This window comes from Leptonychotes weddellii, chromosome 2, assembly GCF_054177405.1.
Source record: "Leptonychotes weddellii isolate Sample4059 chromosome 2, ASM5417740v2, whole genome shotgun sequence".
Lineage (NCBI taxonomy): Eukaryota > Metazoa > Chordata > Mammalia > Carnivora > Phocidae > Leptonychotes > Leptonychotes weddellii.
This window is the reverse complement of record NC_138370.1, coordinates 32,357,116-32,377,130: the sequence shown is the minus strand read 5'-3', so window position 1 is coordinate 32,377,130 and position 20,015 is coordinate 32,357,116. Positions and strand designations below refer to the sequence as shown.

Sequence of the window (20,015 nt, the reverse complement as noted above, 5' to 3'; positions counted from 1 at the left end):
AATCCAACCTTGTGACTAGAGGGTTGGGACTCTGGGCCAGTCTGACCTCAGGGAAGGGGAGGTGGGTTGGAGATTGATTTTAGTCAATTATTTAGTTAATAAATCCCTAATGAAAACTCTGGACACTGAGACTTGGAGGAGTTTCCTGGTTGGTGAACACATTGATGTGCCAGGAGGATGATGCACCCTGACTGCATAAGGAGAGGACATAGGAGCTCTGCACTGTCCCCAAGATTATGCATATATCCTTTAGATTAAAACTAATGTAAGCATAGCACTTTAAGTGGGTTCTGTGAGTCATTCTAGTGAATTATTGAACCTATGGGGATCATAGGAATCCCCAAATTTATAGCCAGTCGATCAGTAGTGTGGTGGTCTGCAGACACTGGTGGTTAGCATCCGAATTGAATTGTATTACAGTACACCCAACTGATGTCAGAACAGGCAGGGTGGAAACAGAGTAAGTTGGTAGTTTGATATTCAACTCTGAGGATTCAGGGGGAAAGTCAGGGCTAGAGGGAAAACACTGTGAGCTTTGAGCATATAGATAGTTTTTAAAGGCTCAAGACTGGATGAAGTTATCTAAAGAGTGAGAGTAGATAGAAAAGAGAAGAGAAGACATCTGAAGCCATGCCAACAAGTAAGGAAGATGTGGAGGAACCAGTAAAGAAGACTGAGAAGTGGCCAGACAGGTAAACCAGACAAGTATGATCCTGAAGAAAATAAACTGTCTAACATTGCTGATAAGTTGAATAAGACAGAGACTGAGAACTTTTCATTAGACTTAACAATGTGGAGGTTATGAGAGACCAAGATCAGAGAAGCTTCAATGGAGTGAAGGGGTTCAAGAGGGAATGGGAGGTGAGAAATTAGGGCAACTCATTTAAACAATTTTGTTGTAAAAAGCGGAAGAGAAATGAGGCCATGTTTGGAGGAGGTAGTGGAAGCAAGGAGGCATGGGTTTATTTTTTAAATGGGTGAAGTACCAGTAAGTTTACATGGTGATGGAAATGATCCAGTAGAAAGGGAAAAATTTATAGAGAAGGAACAATCACTGGAGGGGGCAAACTGGGTGAGTAACAGGTGAGTTGGGACAGAACTTGGTACACAAATGGAGACCATCCATAGTAATCGCATGGGCAGTTGACCCATAGTAACAGGAGAAAAGGTACAGTGCACAGATGGCAATAAGTATGTAGGTCTGGTGTTAGGATCTTATGGAAACTTCTCTAACTACTGTTGTCTCAGATTGGATTCTCTAGAAACAGACACTGGATAATTCTATCCCTAATGAACATTAGGGATCAACACCAATGAACAGAAGTGGAGGAAGCGGGATCGGGCAGAGGAAGAACATGAACTTGGAGGCAGACCCAGCAAGACCTTAGCCAACTCAGTGGGGTGCTATGGAGGAAATATTGCCCTCCAGAGTTGTTCTGCATTGGGCTGTCCTCTATATAACAACCTCCCTCAACCCAATCTACAGCCTAGGGTAGTGGGATTCTCCTGGTTCTCCCAATAAAAGGCTGTCATACAGGTGGGGGCATGCTTGATGGGGCTCTGAGCTCCCAAGTGTTCTCTGAAACTGTGCCTCTTTCAGTCCACTAGGTACTGTAACTGGCTTCACGGAACTGTGAGTCCAGGGCAGCTTGTAATGTATATACTGATTCAGTATCCCTTATCTGTGGGAAGGGAGAAAGATATGTGGTGTGTAGAGTGGGGTTGTGGCAGCCTCTGTATGGGGAGAGCCAAAGGAAGATTAAGAAGATAAATGGTGGGTAGACCAAACTGAGTTGATCAATTCAGATGTCAAGAATGGGCTGAAGAATCCATGCTTTGGCCAAGATTAGGTCATTCCCGGTTCTCCATGGAAATGACCTCCCCTTGTGTGAATTTGGCTTACTGTTCATAGCCATGAACTGCTCATTAGGTCATCCGGGGACCCTTTGATGTGGGGAATAACTCCTGTGTGCTGTATATCTTCTGTTTGGCCCTACAAATCCACTCTCCACATCCCTCTGCCCTGCTGTCTGCCCTGGGAGGCTGACCTGTGTAATTTAGCCTCTTCCTTCCCTCTTCTGTTTTGAGTAGAGTTAATAGGGAACACCATCAAAAAACCAGAAGCAGGGAGGAGAATGAGAAGAGTATTTGTTCCCCTCCTTCTCTGTGATGTCGCCTTGGGCTGGCTGTGTCCTTTGACAGAAGGTCACTGGTTCTCTCAAGGCAGCTTAATCTACATAATTCTCCTTCAGGTTGCAGTCATACTTTTCCTCCTCTCATCCCTTTAGGTTGCATGCTCCAGGTTCCTCTCTAGTTTCTCATGTGGGTCTCCTATACCCTACCCACATTTAGGAAAGTAATTCCTTTGTAAATAAACTCTTTAAATATTTAAGTATTAAGTGTTTCTTATCCCTAGCTGACCCACCTTCTAAATCCTGACCTGCTGGAGCAGCTAGGAGTGGAGGATGAAGAGAAGCGAACACAGAATCTACAGTCAGAGGAAGAGTATACAGTAGTGTGGACAGTGGTCAAACCAGTAAAACTAAGTTTCAGGGGCAGTGGTCAAACCAGCGAAACTATGTAAGGTGGAAAGGGATACCATCAGCTTGTATAACTAAAGAGCACAGAGGCAATCTCTCTTGAGGCATGACTCATTTAAGGACTTAAACATGTCCTCAAGACTCGATCTCTTGCTTTATCTATTGCTTTTGCTTTCCTTAATGTTCATTTCCATCATGGCCACACTCTTTTCTTTGTGGAGGCAGACTGGCTGAAGGCAATACTGTGCTTATTTAGTCCTTTAGCTGGGGGTAGAAAAGAAAGCATTTCTTTTCTGATAGCACCAGCAACAGTCCAAGTCTTTGGCTCGTTGGGCTGGCTTGGGTCACATGCTCATTCCTGAAACAATCATAATGACCAGGGGATTGTGTGATAGAATTATCCAGACCTGGTTCATCTGCCCAGTTCTGTGGTGGGAGTTGGCGAAGGGCTAACCCCACTTGAAACACACAGCATGAATTCCCCAGAAGAAATAAGAGCTCTATAACCAGCAGTGGGGGAAGGGAAACGGCCTGGGAAGCAGAAGTTAAAGCTACCACAGTTCAGCACAGATGACTTCTGAGTGGAGGTGTGAATGGCAGCTTTTGAGAGTCTGCTGGGAGGAACTGTTGAGCCCATTTCCTCTGAGGGTAGTGCTATAGCATCACAGCACTCTTTCTACACTTGATGGTCAGCCTGACAGGTGGTCAGATTAGTGGGAGGTGTGCGTGTGGTGGGGGGGCAGTAGAGGATTGTGGATTGCTTTGAAGTTTGGCCATATCTCCTGAGATGGAAATAACTTGGAGCCTCCATGTCTGATTGGATAGCTCACAAGCAATGCTATGGACAGTATAGGATTCAGAGAGCCATGGCTAGGGAGAACCAAGTGCGTCTTCAGCCAAGCAAGGCAAAGCCTCAGCCCAAAAACTGACAGGCAGATGGGTGTGGGAGCTCATCCACTACCAGCCTCTACTAGGGTGCCCTCTTTGGGACCTAAGCAATTGCATCATGCATGCCATTTCCTAATGCATCATGCATTCAACCATTTTGGAGCTCTCTGCCTTGACTTTTGGTTCTCCTTCTCCTACCTCATTGGTGTAATTTTTGTTGTGGCACTTCAAGTAAGAAACCCTGCTCAGTTAAGAAACCCCAAGCTCATCTCTCCTAATCCCCACCTTGCTGGCCCCACTATGGAGTGGGGTGTCCACTTCTTGGCTGGCTCTATTGGAGTAGGACCAGCATTTCTGGTTATGACAGCCACCTTGTGAAGAAGAGAGGACTCTTTATGGCTCTAAGGTAGTTCATTCTGCCAATACTTGAATTGTCCTGCTAAATATGCATTCTTGCAGAGATATGAAGGACATTGTTCTCCCAGCTGTCTCCCATTTGCTCCATCAAATTCTCAGTATCCTCTCACAGGGTAGCTATGAAGTAAAGGTGTGCCAGGGTCTGTAGGTCAAGAGTTAATGGACCATCTAGCCCTCCAGGAAAAAGAGTATCTAGTGTTCAGAGGCCAGGAAAGGATAGGACCTGGGCCCACTTGGCCTGTACATGAGGACTATGAGCAGGAAAATGGCCATGGGCCAAGAAGACGGTCATCTTTTCAGTTCTTTTCAGTCAGTAAGACGTGTTGAGCCAGAAGCTGATAAGCAGTAAGCCAAGCACTAGCCATGAGACTAGAGACAGGAGACACAGATATAGAGAAATGAATGAGCAAAGTTGGGGTCAGTCACAGAGAAGGCAAACATGTGACAAAGTGTAGACATGGACTTAGGTCAGGCAATTAGAAATACTGTGGACAACAGGCTTTTAGAAAAATTTATGTTTAGCTGTTATATCCCCATCAGGTAGGGGTAGGTTTTAAAGGAGTACACCCCACCAGACACAAGATTGTCTGTAGACACCTAAAGTGATGATCATACCTGACCAGCTTAGGCTAGAACCAAAAGTTCTAGGGCTATGTCGACTACCTTTGGGGCCAAATTGCAGAGCCCAAGGGGATCAGGTGAGTATAGTCTGTTGGCTTCCATCAGAAGAGTCAACAAACAATCAGGAAGTGAGTGTTTAGGAGGGTGTAGTTAGGTAACAAGTAAATTTGGACACCAGAGAATTGGTTAAGGTGAACTCCTGAAGGCTGAGAGGTCCTTGGAAGTACACGAAGCTAGGACAGAGGTAGAAATGATCTTAATAGGTGGCAGAATTTGTAGTTCCCAGATAAGACACTAGCCTAGGATAGGATACGACAGGCTTAAATGCTTGGTCCTAGCCTCAGCACTATTTCTGCCTGAGGCCTTCAGGTCCTCCCAGGGCCAAAAGCATGGTGTTGGAGCAGCAGACATTTTCCAGATGCTCAAACACTATAAAAATATGTGAGGGTGGGGGGTAGAAAGGGTAGGGAGTGAGTGCGGCCCTCTAGGGAAAGAATTAAGCTTCAAAGAGAACTTCAGGGATTAGAAACACTGCAAATAGATCAGGTGAATTCTGCAGGACTTAGTTCTCCTCCCCTCTCCTAAAATAAATAAATAAATAAATAAATAAATAAATAAATAAATAAATAAATAAATACAAACAAAAAAAGAATAAAGAGAGAGAAGAGGAATAGCAAACAGAGCAAATGGAGCTAACCAAGTTAATTTCTAAGACCAGGCATGAGAATCCATGCTGTGGCTAACACAAGGACCATTCTCAATCTTCCACTGAAATGGCTTCCTCTGATATGCATTTGGTTTGTTGGCCATGAACTACTCCTGGGTCAACCATGGTCATCTGGAGGCACTCTGGAATGACCCAAAAGGTCAGATTTTGGAGGGTCAAGGTGACTGTAGTTTGTCAGTCCTCTAAATTTCCATGCCATGTAGATGTGGTCACACACCTCTCATCAGCTCAGCTTTGTTCAGGCCCTGTGTTGACTCTATTTTCTAAAGAGAACTGCCAAAATAACTCCCATTTTATTGAGATGCAATTCAGTACCATATAATCCACCTATTTAAAGTATATGGCAATACTGGGGCACCTGGGTTGCTCAGTGGGTTAAGCATCTAACTCTTGATTTTGGCTCAGGTCATGATCTCAGGGTTGTGAGATTGAGCCCCACATTGGACTCCACACTGGCTATGGAGCCTGCTTAAGATTCTCTATCTCTCTCTCCCTCTGCCCTTCCCCCTACTCCCTCTCTTAAGAAAAAAAAGAAAATAATTAAAGTGTATGGTAGTTTTAATACATTCAGATTTGTACAACCATCACTACAATCAATTTTAGAACATTTATCATCCCCTCCCAAAAAATCCCGACTTATCCAGAAATCATCTCTTCCCCCCACCCAGCCCTAAGAAACCACTAACCTAATTTCTGTCTCTATAGATTTACCTATACTGGACATTTCATATAAGTGGAATCACAATACGTGTTTTTAATGACTGGCTTCTTTCCTTCTGCATGATATTTTCAAGGTTCATCCATGATGCGGCAAGTATTAGAACTTCATCTCTTTTTATGGCCAAATAATCTTCCATATGAATATACTACATTTTATTCATCCATTCATCAGCTGATGGACATTTTAGTTGTTTCCATGTTTTTGCTATTATGAATAATGCTGCTGTAAACATTCTTGTACAAATTTTTATATAAACAACCTTTTCATTTTCTTGGGTATATACTGAAGAGTGGACTTGCTGAGTCATGTGGTTACTCTATATTTTAACCTTTTGAGGAAATTCCAGACTGTTTTCCAAAGCAGATGCATTCTGCTTTGCATTCCCAGCCATTTGCATTCCCATCAGCACTGTATTAAGGGTTCCAGTTTCTTCACATCCTCATCAACACTTTTTATTATTATTTTTTCTATTATAGCCATCCTACTGGGTGCAAAGTGGTATCTTATTGAGGTTTTGATTTGCATTCTCTGATGACTAATGATGTTGACGTTCATATTGGTTATTTGTATACCTTCTTTGGAGAAATGCCTATTCAGAGTCTTTGCCCATTTTTTAAAAGATTTCATTTATTTATTTATTTATTTATTTATTTATTTATTTAAGAAAGAGAGAGGGAGCATGCACACAAGTGGAGGGAGGGACAGAGGGAGAGGGACAGAAAATCTCAAGCAGACTCTGCACTGAGCATGGAGGCCCATGCAGAGCTGGACCTGGGGCTCAATCTCACAACCCCGGTATCATGATCTGAGCTGAAATCAAGAATCGGATGCTTAACTGACTGAGCCACCCAAGCGCCCATTTTTAATTGGCTATTTATTATTGAGTTGTAAGTGTTCTTTATATATTCTAGATACAAATACTTTATCAAATATATGATTTGCAAATATTTTCTCCCAATCACTTGTTTTTTTTCACTTTCTTAATGGTGTCCTTTGCAGCATAACAATTTTAATTTTGATGAAGACTAATTTATTTTTTCTTTTGTTGTTTGTGCTTTTGAGGTTGTATTTAAGAAACCATTGCCTAATCCAAGGCCATGAAGATTTATGCCTATGTTTTCTTCTAAGAGTATTATAGTTTTAGCTCTGACATTTAGGTTTTGATCCATTTTGAGTTAATTTTTGTATATGGTGTGAGGTAAGGATCCAATTTTACTCTTTTACATTTAGATATCCAGTTTTCCTAGTATCATTTGTTGAAAAGATTATTCTATTTTTCTATTCTATTTTCCATCATTGGATTGTCTTGACACCTCTGTGAAAGCCAGTTGACTAAAAATGTATGGGTTTATTTCTAGACTCTCAATTCTATTCCACTGACAGTTTATCCTTATGCCAGTACCACACTGTCTTGATTACTGTAGCTTCATAGTAAGTTTTGCAAGCAGGAAACACAAGTCTTCCAACTTTGTTCTTCCTTTTCAAGATTGTTTTGGCTATTCCAGGTCCCTTCCAAGTCCATATGTATTTTAGGATCAGCTTGTCAATTTCTGCAAAGAAGTCAGCTGAAATTTTAAAGAGATTTCATGGGATCTGTAGATCAATTTGGGAAGTATTGCCATTTAAAAAATATTCAACCTTCTGACCCATGAACATAAGATTTCTTTCCATTTACTTAGGTCTTTAATCTCTCTCAAAAATGTTTTATAGTTTTCAGAGTATAAGTTTCATATTTCTTTTGTTAAAACTATCTCTAAGTATTTTATTTTATTTTCTCAATTTTGTTTTCAGATTGTTCATTGCAAGTATATAGAAATACAGTTGATTTTTGTATATATTGATTCTGTGACGTGCAAACTTGTTGAACTCTTCATTAGTTCTAATAGTTTTTTTTTAAGATTTATTTATTTATTTTAGAGAGGGGTGTAGGGGAGGACAGAAGGAGAGGGAGAGAGAGTCTTAAGCAGATTCTGAGCTGAGTGTGGAGCTCAATGTGGGGTTTGATCTCAGGACCCTGAGATCACAACCTGAGCTAAAACCAAGAGTTGGATGCTTAGCCGACTGTGCCACCCAGGTGCCCCCTACTAGTTTTTTGATGGATTCCTTAGGACTTTTTTTAACTTTATTATTCTTCAGGACACCCTGTTAGGGTCAAGTAGTTCATTTTATTTTTTTATTTTTTTATTTTTTTAATTTAAATTCAATTAGCCGACATATAGTATGTCATTAGTTTCAGATGTAGTGTTCAATAATTTATCAGTTACGTATAACACCCAGTGCTCATCATCCTTAAGATTTTTTATATTCAAGATCATTTCATCTGCAAGTAGAGATAGTTTTACTTCTTTCTTTCCAAACTGGACTTGTTTTATTTCATTTTATTGCCTAATTGTCAACTTCCAGTATAATATTGAATAGAAGTGGCCAGAGGGGAGATCCTTGTCTTATTCCTGGTCTTGTAGGGGAAATATTCTTTCACCCTTAACAATGTCATGGGTCACTACCCTGTTGAGAGAAGTAGAATCTAATTCTCCTCCCCTTGAATCTGGGCTGACTTCCTTGACTCACTTGTGGCTGGTAGAATGAGGTAGAAGTGAAACCACTTGACCTTGGTAGTGAGGTCAGTAAAGGCCAAGCAGCTTCTGGCTCTTTAGAATCCTTGCTCTCCAGCATACTCACTTTTGGAACTCAGCCCTCATGCTGTGATAAGGCTCCAGTTGACAGTCCCAGCTAAGCCCAGCCTTTGAGTCTTCCCAGGATAGACACTAGACATGTAAGTGAATGATTCCAGCCCTCAGCATATGAGTCACTGTCAATCATTTAAATCCTCCCACTGAGGTCCCATGCATGCTGGAGCATTGGGTCTTGTCTGAATACCTGGCCCACATAATCTACAAGCATGATAAAATGGTTATTTTACACCATAAATTTGGGGCAGTTTGTTACCCAACAACAGATTTCTAGAATAGGTCTCAAGTCTGCAAAAGCAAGCCTGTTCAGAGTGCTCTTCACATCAGTGGATGGGGATTGGGGCCCTAAACCTGCAGTACAGTGGGCTGGGGTCTGTGGATGAGGGAGGGGATGAAATTGCAAGTTTCTCAGAAACTTTCTGTAAGCAGTCCAGCTGCAACACCAGCCTCCTGTCCAGGTAACCTCCTGGGGGTGAAGCCCAGCCTTGAACCTCAGCCTAGTTGACTCTTCTTGCCAGTCTCTAGTTCCCAAAACTCGACACTGTTCTCCCTCAAGTTCTAGTTGATTCCTGCATTATACTGGACTGTCCTCAATTGGAACTACTGCCCAGGGCTTTGTCCTGGCCCTGGATCACTGTAGATATTTAATACATCTTTTATAAATGAATGAACTGTGACTCTGGCTGAGGATGGCTATATCCTTTCTGTCCCAGAACGCTTATGCATCAGGGCTTGAGTCTTCTGGATCAGATTTGAGTTTGCCACCCCTTGAACTTTGTGACTTGAATAACTGTTTTTATAGAATTTCTTCCCTGGCAAACCTCAGTTTTTACTTTTAAGGCCTTCAGTCAGTTGGATGAAGCTCATCGACATTATGGAGGGTAATCTCCTTTACATAAAGTCAATTGATTGTAAATGATAACTTCATCTACAAAATACCCTTAGAGCAAAACCTAGATCAGTATTTGATTAAATAAGTGGGTTCTATAAGCTAGCTAAGCTGACACATAAAACTAACCATCCCAGACACGGACATCCCTTTGCGGGGGGCCATTATTCTGCCTACCACCAGTGAGAATAGTGAAAATGACAGGAATGGCCATTCTCTTTTCTGAGAATCTGAGGCAGGCCCTCAGGAAGGGAGGGCATTGCACAAAGTCCTGATAATTATTGATATGAGAAAACACTCAGATAATTCCAGAGACAAAGATTCCCGATGTGGGGCAAAGCAATATGTTCAGCTTACATTTTTGGGTTGGAAAAGGGGTTTCCAAGAGGCACTGTGGTGGGTTTCCAAAAGGGGCTGTCAAATAGAAGAGGGTAGTGGGGTAACAAGGGTTTGTGCCCTTGGCTCTCGTAAAGAGATCTGTGCCCAGGATTTAGGGGGTGACAGGGCTCAGAAGGAGGAAATTAAAGTTATCATGAACAGGCTGGGGAGAATCCCTAAAGGTAGAAGCTGAAAATCTTCTCTAGCTAGAAGGAAAGCCTGTGGGAAGTAAGAAGACTTCAGGTAGAATAAAAAGCATTCCTTGCAGCTTCTAAAAGTAATGCAAAGACTGGAATCCTGGAAAAATGCCTGGAGGTTTGAACATAGAAGTGAAAGCAAGTCAAGGTTTCACATACTCATTTAGAAAAAGAACCAATTTTTTTTTCAAACTGGGGTTGTCTAATGTTCAAGTCTAACCACTCAACTTTAGGTATTTGTCCTAAAGTACTTTCCATTAATTAAAGCTATCCGTGGCCACTTGGTCCCATAGTCACATGTGGGATTTTATGAAAGATTGCATGGATTAAGGTGCTACGTGAAGGGCTGAAATAAATGTGCCTGAGGGGAAGTTCAGGGTCTTCAAAAAGGCCCTGCAGGTGGTAGCTCGACAAGGGGAAGGTAAACCATGGAGGTGGCAATTAATGGATTGAAAGGCATATGGCCACAGTCACCATGCACCACTCAATGGAGTTTCAAAATGTATCCATATGTGTGAATGTTGGCTTTCTGTGCATGAGGAGCCACACCTCTTGGAACGTGGTTGCACAGGTTGAGTTGCTTTTGTAGAGTCCCTTGAAGCTTGCTGTGTTTCACTATGAAACATCTTCTACTAAGCCCACAGAGTATCTGGCCTGCATGAACATGCAGATCCACCCATCTTCCTGCCTTGTGCTACCATCAGCTACTAAGGAACAGGACTTGATTCACATCTGAAAGAATTCATCTTTTATGAAGATTAGGAGTTGGATGAGAAATCCTAAATTTCATGAGATTCCCCAACCATTACAATGGAAATCCAAGTAGGCAGAGTGGGGACATGATTAAGATGGGGAGATCATTTGCACAACTGCAAGCCCTTTCTCCATACTAGTTCTTTTACTCCACACAATCCTGTAAGACTGGTATTACGTATGGTCCCTTCATTTTACAGATGAGAAAACTGAGGCATAGAAAGGTTAAGTAAATTGTCTGAGGGCTCGCAGCTTGTAAGTCTCAGAGCTGGGACCTGAGCCTGGGCAGACTGACTTGAGTGTCTGCGATCTTAGGGGTCATGCCTACTAGTTCCGAATACAGCAATCTAGTTTGACATTTACTAGGGTACCATATTAGAAGTGTGTAACCTTCTAGCTTTTTCTCAGTGCATATATACACATCCATAAATACAAACTTCTCAACATTGCACCCAAGGCTGACATGACCCCAACTCCCTGTACAGCCTCTTTTGTCCCATTCCCAACCACCCCCCCCAAGAATTAGCCACTCTGAACCATGGAGCCTCCCCAAAGCTCTTGCCGGCCCTTCTGCCTCTGCAGATAGCTACTCTCCTTGCCTTCTGTTTTTCTGGTGGATCCTGCCTCATTTTCCCAGTCCTCATCCAGGTGCTCTGTGATCTTAGGCCTTCCCTGACTTCTCTGGGCTGTTGGATGCTCCTTCCTCCCTACACCCATGCCCCAAACGCCCCTCTGTTAGAGGCCCTACACATAGTATTAGAGTTCTTTGTGCGCATGTCTGATTTCTCGTGGAGCTGGGAGCTCCTGGAGGGCAGGTATTTTGTTTTATTACTATATCCCTAGTGCCTAGGATAGCCTTAAATAACTCATTTTAATAAACTCATTAACTTTTACAAATGAATGTTTATTGTATTTTTCAACAGTTTCTAGGAAAGCTGATTTCATTGCTTTTCTCAGTTGTCGATTCCAGTCTCTAACTTTCCATGTAGGCCTTTTTTTTCTTTTCTGTTAAATCTGTACATTCTCCTTTCTCTCTCCACAATAGTTACAACCTCTACTCCTTCCTCCTGGGTGGAATTTTGCAAAATGATGATAGGACATTATAAATAGTCCTAAAAACACAAGTGGCAAGACACATTGATTGAGAAACAGTGCCCAATTCCACTGCACCCTTCTGGAAGGGGGAATAAATTCCACCTTTCATGGAACATTAAAGCTAATTTTTTTTTTATTTGAGAGAGAGAGAGAGAGCATGAGCGGGGGGGGGCGGTGGCAGAGGGAGAAGGAAAAGCAAACTCCCTGCTGAGCAGGGAGCCCAATACGGGACTCCATCCCAGGACCCTGGGACCATGACCTGAGCCGAAGGCAGACGCTTAACCCACTGAGCCACCCAGGTGCCCCTAAAGCTAATTTTAAATCTTCATTGTTTTGAGGATGGGGCCTTTGGACTTGCAGTATCTTTTAGGTCCTACCGTACAAGCAACATCACGGAAACACTTCGGGCTAGAGCCAAAGAAATGTTCCATCAAAATCGCAAATCTCTGAGAGTTTGGTCAAGAGATATGCATTCTTTTTACAACATTCCTTTATTTGCCTCGTTGTTTGAGTGAGAGCCAGGTTATTGCCTTACACATTTTTATCATTAAATAATTCCAGTTCGTTTCACCTTTTGGAACCATGTATTTTTCCTTACGTGTGTTGTTTCTCCTGATCTGCATTCCTCTCGGGTGCTTTAGCTGTGTATGTGTCAGCTCATCTGGGAGCTGCCCATCAGGACTTTTCCTGCTGGAGAATACGGCGGAGACGCCCCCAGGGAGTGCACATGAACGAAACGTTTATTCATGTTAGCAATAGCTCCTCACTCTTCAGTAGTCCTCAGCAAACAACAACATAAAGCAGGGTTCAACTTGCGAAACCAAGAGCAGCTGGAGGTCTCCTGGCTTGGTCACAGCAAGATCTAATGAGTAACTCTTCTAAATCAGAGGGTACTCTTGATTAAGAGATATCTAGACCTAGAATGGTCTAGTGGGCTACAAATCTTAAATACACGATTCTATGCTACATGATAATGACCAAAGTTGTTTGGCTTCCTTTGGCTTTGTTGAAACTACACAACCTGGCATAAATCACCTTGACATCCTTCCCTCCACACACCTTCTTATCGCACCCTTGATTCAGCTAGACCCAGACAGTGAGGTTGCCTATACATCTGCTGTCACCCATCTTGGAGCTCTGCTCCCATCCTCCCTGCTCTCTGGAATGTCTTTCTCCCTCCGGGCATCCAGTTCCTACTTAAAAATCTGCATTAACTGATATTTTCTGCTCTGACATCTTTGCCACCGCTTGTCCTTCCCTGTTCAACCAAAATAATAAAAATCTGCCCACGTGGGGCGCCTGGGTGGCTCAGTTGGTTGGGCGACTGCCTTCGGCTCAGGTCATGGTCCTGGAGTCCCGGGATCAAGTCCCGCATCGGGCTCTCTGCTCGGCGGGGAGTCTGCTTCTCCCTCTGACCCTCCTCCCTCTCATGCTCTCTGTCTCTCATTCTCTCTCTCAAATAAATAAATAAAATCTTAAAAAAAAAAATCTGCCCACTTTATACCACACACAAATGTGCTAATGGCTACCATTTGCTGAGTGTTTGTTTTATGCCAGGCACTGTAGGAATATACACTATCTATATAATGACACAAAACCCTTAAAATAAGTATATTTATTTTACATCTGAGAAAACTCAGAGAGATCGAATGATCCCCCAGGGTCACAAAATGAGTAAATGTTGGGCGCCTGGGTGGCTCAGTTGGTTAAGCGACTGCCTTCAGCTCAGGTCATGATCCTGGAGTCCCGGGATCGAGTCCCGCATCGGGCTCCCTGCTCGGCAGGGAGCCTGCTTCTGCCTCTGACCCTCCCCCCTCTCACGTGCTCTCTCTCTCTCTCATTCTCTCTGTCTCAAATAAATAAATAAATAAATCTTTAAAAAAAAATGAGTAAATGTTGAGCTGAAACTGGATCCCATGACTAACTCAAAGCCCACACTTTATTTTTTATCATTTTTATGTGTGATACATAAGTTAACATCTGTAAAATAAATTTTCGAGTGTGGAAAAGTCGTGTTTGATTTGTCTTTATGACTTGTAAAGATTAAAGACATTCTCTGAAGAAAAGTTGCTCAAATGACCACCTATAGCTGGATCTGAGGTTTCTCCTCTATGGACATATCTCTTCTTAGACCTCCAGTTAGAAGTATATCCATTCTATTGAGGTGAGGATGCTCCCAGACTCTCTTGGTGGACAGAGCTAGGGGATGTATGTATGTATGTATTATACACATGCACATATATTCCATACCACATTCATTTTATTATCCATCTCTCTCACTCGCTATATATATATATATATTCTCATCAATTCCTCTAATTTATCTGATTTTTTCCCTTTCTACTTTGTAATTCCCTTTCCTGATCATGAGAAAGCTGATTCCCATTTTCCTCAGTATATTTACTTTGGGAATCCACCCCTCTGTGTTAATCTGTCTTCTGTCACTAATGCCCTTCGATGCGCAGGTCTTTCTCTTGCCAGCACTCTGGCACCATGTTGCCCCAGCCCCAGCCCTTCCACAGGTACCTACCTCGTGTGGTCCGACTAATTGTTTTTGGACTGAATGATTCAGAAGACAAAGAAGGAAAGAAGGCCAGCAAATGTCTCCACTTAACTTTTTGAACATCTGGGACACAGTCGTAATACCCATTTTCATGTCCTCGTCTGCTGATTCTAGCATCTACGTCAATCCTCCAACAGTTTTGATTGATTTATCTCCGTATTATGGGTCATATTTTCCTTCTCCTTTGCCTGATTGGTAATTTTTTTAATTGAATGTCAGACATCATAAATTTTACTTTATTATGTGCCAGATATTTCTGTATTACTGTAAACATTCTTGACCTTTGTTCTGGAATGTAGTTAGGTTGTTGGACACAGTTCGATCCTTTTCAGGTCTTTTATTTTTTTTAAGATTATTTATTTATTTATTTGAGAGAGAGAAAGAGCGAGAGAGAGAGAGCACGAGTGGGGTGAGGGGCAGAGGGAGAAGCTGGCTCCTCACTGAGCAGGGAGCCTGACTCGGGGCTCAATCCCAGGACCCCGAGATCAGGACATGAGCCAACGGCAGATGCTTAACTGAGCCACCCAGGCGCCCTCAGGTCTTGCTTTTAGGATTCATTAGGAGGGTCTGGAGCACTCAGTCTAGAGCTAATTGTTCCCCACTACTGAGGCCAAGCCCTTCTGATTACTCTACCCCATACCTGTGACTCAGCAGGCTTCTGCTTTGGCTGTGGAAACAGAGTCCTGCTCCTGTGTGAGCACCGGGCACTGTTGCCATTCATCCTTGCGGTTGGTTCTTTCCCTGACCTCAGACAGTTTCGTCGTCCACATGGGCTGCTCAGCAGTAGTCGGCTGAAGACTCAGGGAGTACCCTCTGCACATCCCTGGCCATCTCTCTGTGTAGCTGTCTCCTCTTTGGTAACTCTTGGCACCTCCACCCGACCCGGGGGATCTCCCGGGCTCTCGCAGTTGCCCTCCCTGTGCCCTGCCTGGGAACTCTCTCAAGGCAGTGACCTGAGGCAATCGAGGACCTCACTTGTTTGTTCCCACTCTCACAGGGATGGCTGCCTGGTGTCTAATGTCCAGTGTCCTGAAAACCACTGTTTCTCGTATTTTGTCTGTTTCGGTTGCTGCTCTAGTTTCAGGCAGAAAGGTAAATCTGGCCCCTGTTATTCCACGGTGGGGGGAAATAGTAACAGCAGTGCATATTTCAGAGGAGAAACAGGGGTTTAGTTCTTAAACTCTCAACCGTCAATATGTTGCTCAATTCAGATTCAATGCCAACAACTGGTAGGTGAAAGGTCCCCTAAGGTTTCAAAGTTATGAGATTAAGAAATGATCCTAAGAGATAAGAAAAGAATCTTGGGTCTTGGCTAAAAAGCAGTGGTTAGGAATACTCCTGACTCTGTTTCTGAAAATCAGTTAAACTTACTTTTTAAAAATGCTTAGTGATTCTTACTGAATGTCCACAATATACCTACAATTATTTTCAAGCGTTTGGGGAGTACACAGTCCTACCCTTGAAGAACTTGCAGCTTCTCGGGGCAAAAAAACATACACATATGTAAAATGAAATCGCAGGGCAGTATTATTCATGTTGGGATGACTAAGACAATGAGCGATAAAATGCCACGTGCCGGAATTTATCTTCTTCCTAATAATGGACATTTTTAGAGTGTTCTCGGACTCTTTTTTTATTTTAATCCAGGACAACTATACAAACACTTCCTCTCAAATAGATGAACATTCTCATCTTGTCTGGTTCATTTGCCAAGTACAAAAAAATTTACGTGCTGTGGCGGATGCAGCAGACTGAATCTCTCAACGCTTATTTCAACTTCCTTCCAGGGAGCATCGTTGTATTGCAAAAAGAGAAAGGCTAACACGGCATTCCCCAGAATCCCTTGCAGCTTGGGGTCTGGTGTGATTTGGGTTCCATCAATCAGATGCCTTCATGCGAGAAATGAATCTGAAACAGAGTTAAAGAGGCCGAGGCATTGGTTTTGCGAGTCAGGATCCACACTAGCAGCGGTAGGCGTGGCTCCGGAGCAGACTCCTCCGGGGGTGGTGCGGATCCACAGATCACAGCTGAGCCTGATGGGCCTGGAAATAATACGACAGCAGCTTCCTGAACTGACTGAAGCTAAGATTATGCTATTTTAAAGGAGTGGTTCTCAACCAGGGGCTATTCTGTGCCCAAGGGCCATTTAATAAAGTCTGGAGACATTTCCGATTGTCAGGACAGACGGCGTCCTTCAGCTTCCAAGCGGGCAGAAGCCAGGGATGCTGTTTGACGTTGTGCAATGCACAGGAGAGCCCCCTCGACAAAGATTATCCTGCCCCAAATGTCAACAATGTCTGTCCTAGAGCCTGAGTTCTGGATGGTGGTGTCCCAATTCCCAAAGCTCTCGATCAAGGCAAAGTCGCTGTTCCCTCAGAGGATTAACTCTGGTTTCGTGCTTTTACACTTCCAGCTGAATTTGTTCCCAAGCCGTAAGTTTTTGTTTCTTCACTTTCTTCTGGGTTCTTTTTCTTCTGTGCAACCTCCTCTTCTGGTTTAGGAACAATCTTCTCTTTTTCAGTCAGGATCATCTGGATGTGGCAGGGGGAGCTCAGGTGTTAATCCAACCAGGAGCTCTGTAAACCCAGCAGCGCGTCCTGGGGCCTTGTTCACCTGGATGAACTCAATGGCCAGAGAATCTACATCTAAATCCTTACATTCAGTGTTACTTTCTGCATTTTTATGTATGCGCAACAAAAATTCAGCATTCTTTTTGGGCCACCAACTCTGTGCCCGGTCCCACTGTTTGGCCTCGGCACACTTACCAGCCCCATCATCGTAACCATGGCATGGCTCACATGTCTTCTGTAAAGTGATTTCTTTCAGAGATGTGGGGACTTTGCACATATGCATATCCCTGATGGCCTGGGCAGTTTCACGGGTGTTCTTGAAGTCAACACGAAGATTTGAACCTCTTGATTTGCACAATTACGTGGGGGTTTCCCGGTTAAGTGAGCAGTGAAGCATTTTCAGACATCACCTCAGCTCGCTTTTTGGGGAAAAACAGAGGGTCATTCTACAGAGTCATTCTGAGAATTATCCCCAAAGTCCAACCTAAAGCCTACTTTTCCAACCTCTCAAACAATCTTGTAAGCACCTAATTCCTTGAATTAAATTCCTTTCCTGCCTAAGATACCCAGAGCAGTTTCCAGTGTGCTATATTGAACCATGGGGCATATGCTATTGCATGAACTGATCCCCACATGATACCACCACTGAAAAAATGCATAAAATGTAATATCATTATACTGTTATATAGACTCTGATCTAGAGCAGGTAGAGCAGATGTTTGGGCTCAAATTCTGGCTCTGCGGCAAAGTTGGTTAACTTCATCTGTAAGTTGTCAATGGGTAATAGTCCTTCTGTCACGGGGATGCTGTGCAGATTGAAGTAAGAAATACATGTACAGCAGTTAAATAATGCTTATGCATAGTAATGTTATTTAAGTGTTTGTTAAATAAAAGCGAAGGCAGAAGTTCAGATGGATGGCATGAGGACTGTGAAATGACTGAAGACATTTCTGAGGTGGGTGCAGGAGGGGCAATGCTGGACGACAGCAAGGAAATTGGCTCGACGGCTGTGCCGGCTGCGTGCTGAGGACCAGTGGCACGAACTGTGGGCGGCAAGGTGAGGGCATGAGTGGAGAGTCTTGAAGATCTTCCTAAACAGGCTGGGCTTTCACCTGTAAAACTTCGGGACCTTACTGAAGGCTGTTTGATAGGTGACGTGGAGAAACTGGTGTTTGGGAAGAGCATTCTGCGGGTGACTTTTTTGGTTGCCATTCTACACCTTTATGCCAACCTGACACACCCATGAACCACTTGCCAACTGGCCCATAAAAGGACACTTTAAACACCTGACAAATACTCATGGCGACCGTCTTGCCTTTCTCTACTCTGAAATTCCTGTCCTGCCCTAGACAGCTTCAGGGGTCCCTACAGTTGGCAAGGGAAGTTTGGAAGGTGATTAATAAATGTTGGTCTTAAAAAAATCATAGTTATTCTACAAAGTTCTATTTTAGTTTAAAAAGCGTTGGTGTCCCTTGACTGATTTCTTTTCTTTTTTTAAATGTCTCAGCTATATCTTTATAGGTCCTGGATGCTCCCTGGTCACTGGTGGTCTTTTAAACATTCATTAGTGTCCTTAGACAATATCTTCCACTGTCACCCATCTGGTGTCCCGTCCATAACAATAGGCACCCCAGATGACGCACTAATCATGAGCTGTGGTTTCTTTCTTACTGATGGGAAAAAGAGTATCTTGGGCTTAATTAAAAATGGGATCTTTTAAAATTTCTTTTACCTATATGAACTGGTCAGTGGCATTTGGAAATGAGGATGCTAGAAATATCTAAAAAATAAACAACAGAGTTCTTTGTAGGTGGATAGGAGGGAAGGAAAAGTCAAGGACAACTCCGGGATTTCTGGTCTGGGTGGCTGGATTGATGGCATCATTGACTGAGACAAGGAAAAAGGAGCAGCAGTTGGGGCCAGTGACATTAATTTACAGGGCTCACGGCAAAATGAAATTGCAGGGCCCCTAAATGTCAAAATGTCAAAATTTTCATTTATATTTGAAAACCCGGTGAATAGAATTATGGACTTAAAGTACAAGCTTACAATACTCTGTATAAAAATTGAATAATGTGTGTGCAAACTGTAATACCAAGAATCAATAATGCCATAGGCAGGTCTAGGACTCGAGGTGGCGGTCAACTTCTGAGCCACCCACCAGGCTATGTGTCAATGGACTTGCTACCCTGTCCTGTGTTGGACCAGATAGACTTCGTAATGGTAAGACTAGTAGTGACCTTCAGTTTATTTTTTTCTTCCTTCTTTTTGTTTAATCATTTTAAGGACTTTGCTTCTTAGGTATGTGATTGTTGTCATCTTGACCCAGTTCCCTACTCGAATGTTATCATTTCAAGAACGTAAACAGGGGCACCTGGGTGGCTCAGTCGTTAAGCGTCTGCCTTCGGCTCAGGTCATGATCCCAGGGTCCTGGGATCGAGCCCCGCATCGGGCTCCCTGCTCCGCGGGAAGCCTGCTTCTCCCTCTCCCACTCCCTCTGCTTGTGTTCCTGCTCTTGCTATCTCTCTCTCTGTCAAATAAATAAATAAAAATCTTTAAAAAAAAAAAAAAAGAAAAGAAAAGTGAGCAGTGAATGAAGCTCTGAGCTCACAAGGCTTTCAGTCTAAGCTGGGGCCTCTGTGTGGCCTCGCTAACAAGTCTCTTTAATAAACACAACCATTCCGGGGCGCCTGGGTGGCTCAGTCAGTTAAGCGTCTGCCAAAGGCTCAGGTCATGATCCCAGGGTCCTGGAATCGAGTCCCGAATTGGGCTCCCTGCTCAGGGGGAGTCTGCTTCTCCCTCTCCCTCTGCCTGCCACTCCCCCTGCTTGTGTTCTCTCTCTCGCTGTGTCTCTCTCTGTCAAATAAATAAATAAAATCTTTAAAAAAAAAAAAAAGAACGTAAACAGACATAACTTTCAACTTAGTGTCTTAGTGTCGAAATGCAGGAAAACTCTTTTTCCTTTC

At 43.2% G+C, this 20,015-nt stretch overlaps 1 protein-coding gene and 1 pseudogene across 1 annotated transcript in view; both read right to left on the bottom strand.

Annotated features, from left to right (window-relative positions):
* The window catches only part of AP3M2 (adaptor related protein complex 3 subunit mu 2), a 96,923-nt gene that overhangs the window by 35,618 nt on the left and 41,290 nt on the right, over window positions 1-20,015 (bottom strand). The gene's annotated exons all lie outside the window — the stretch shown is intronic.
* On the bottom strand, window positions 13,805-19,855 carry LOC145718032 (large ribosomal subunit protein uL22 pseudogene; annotated as a pseudogene).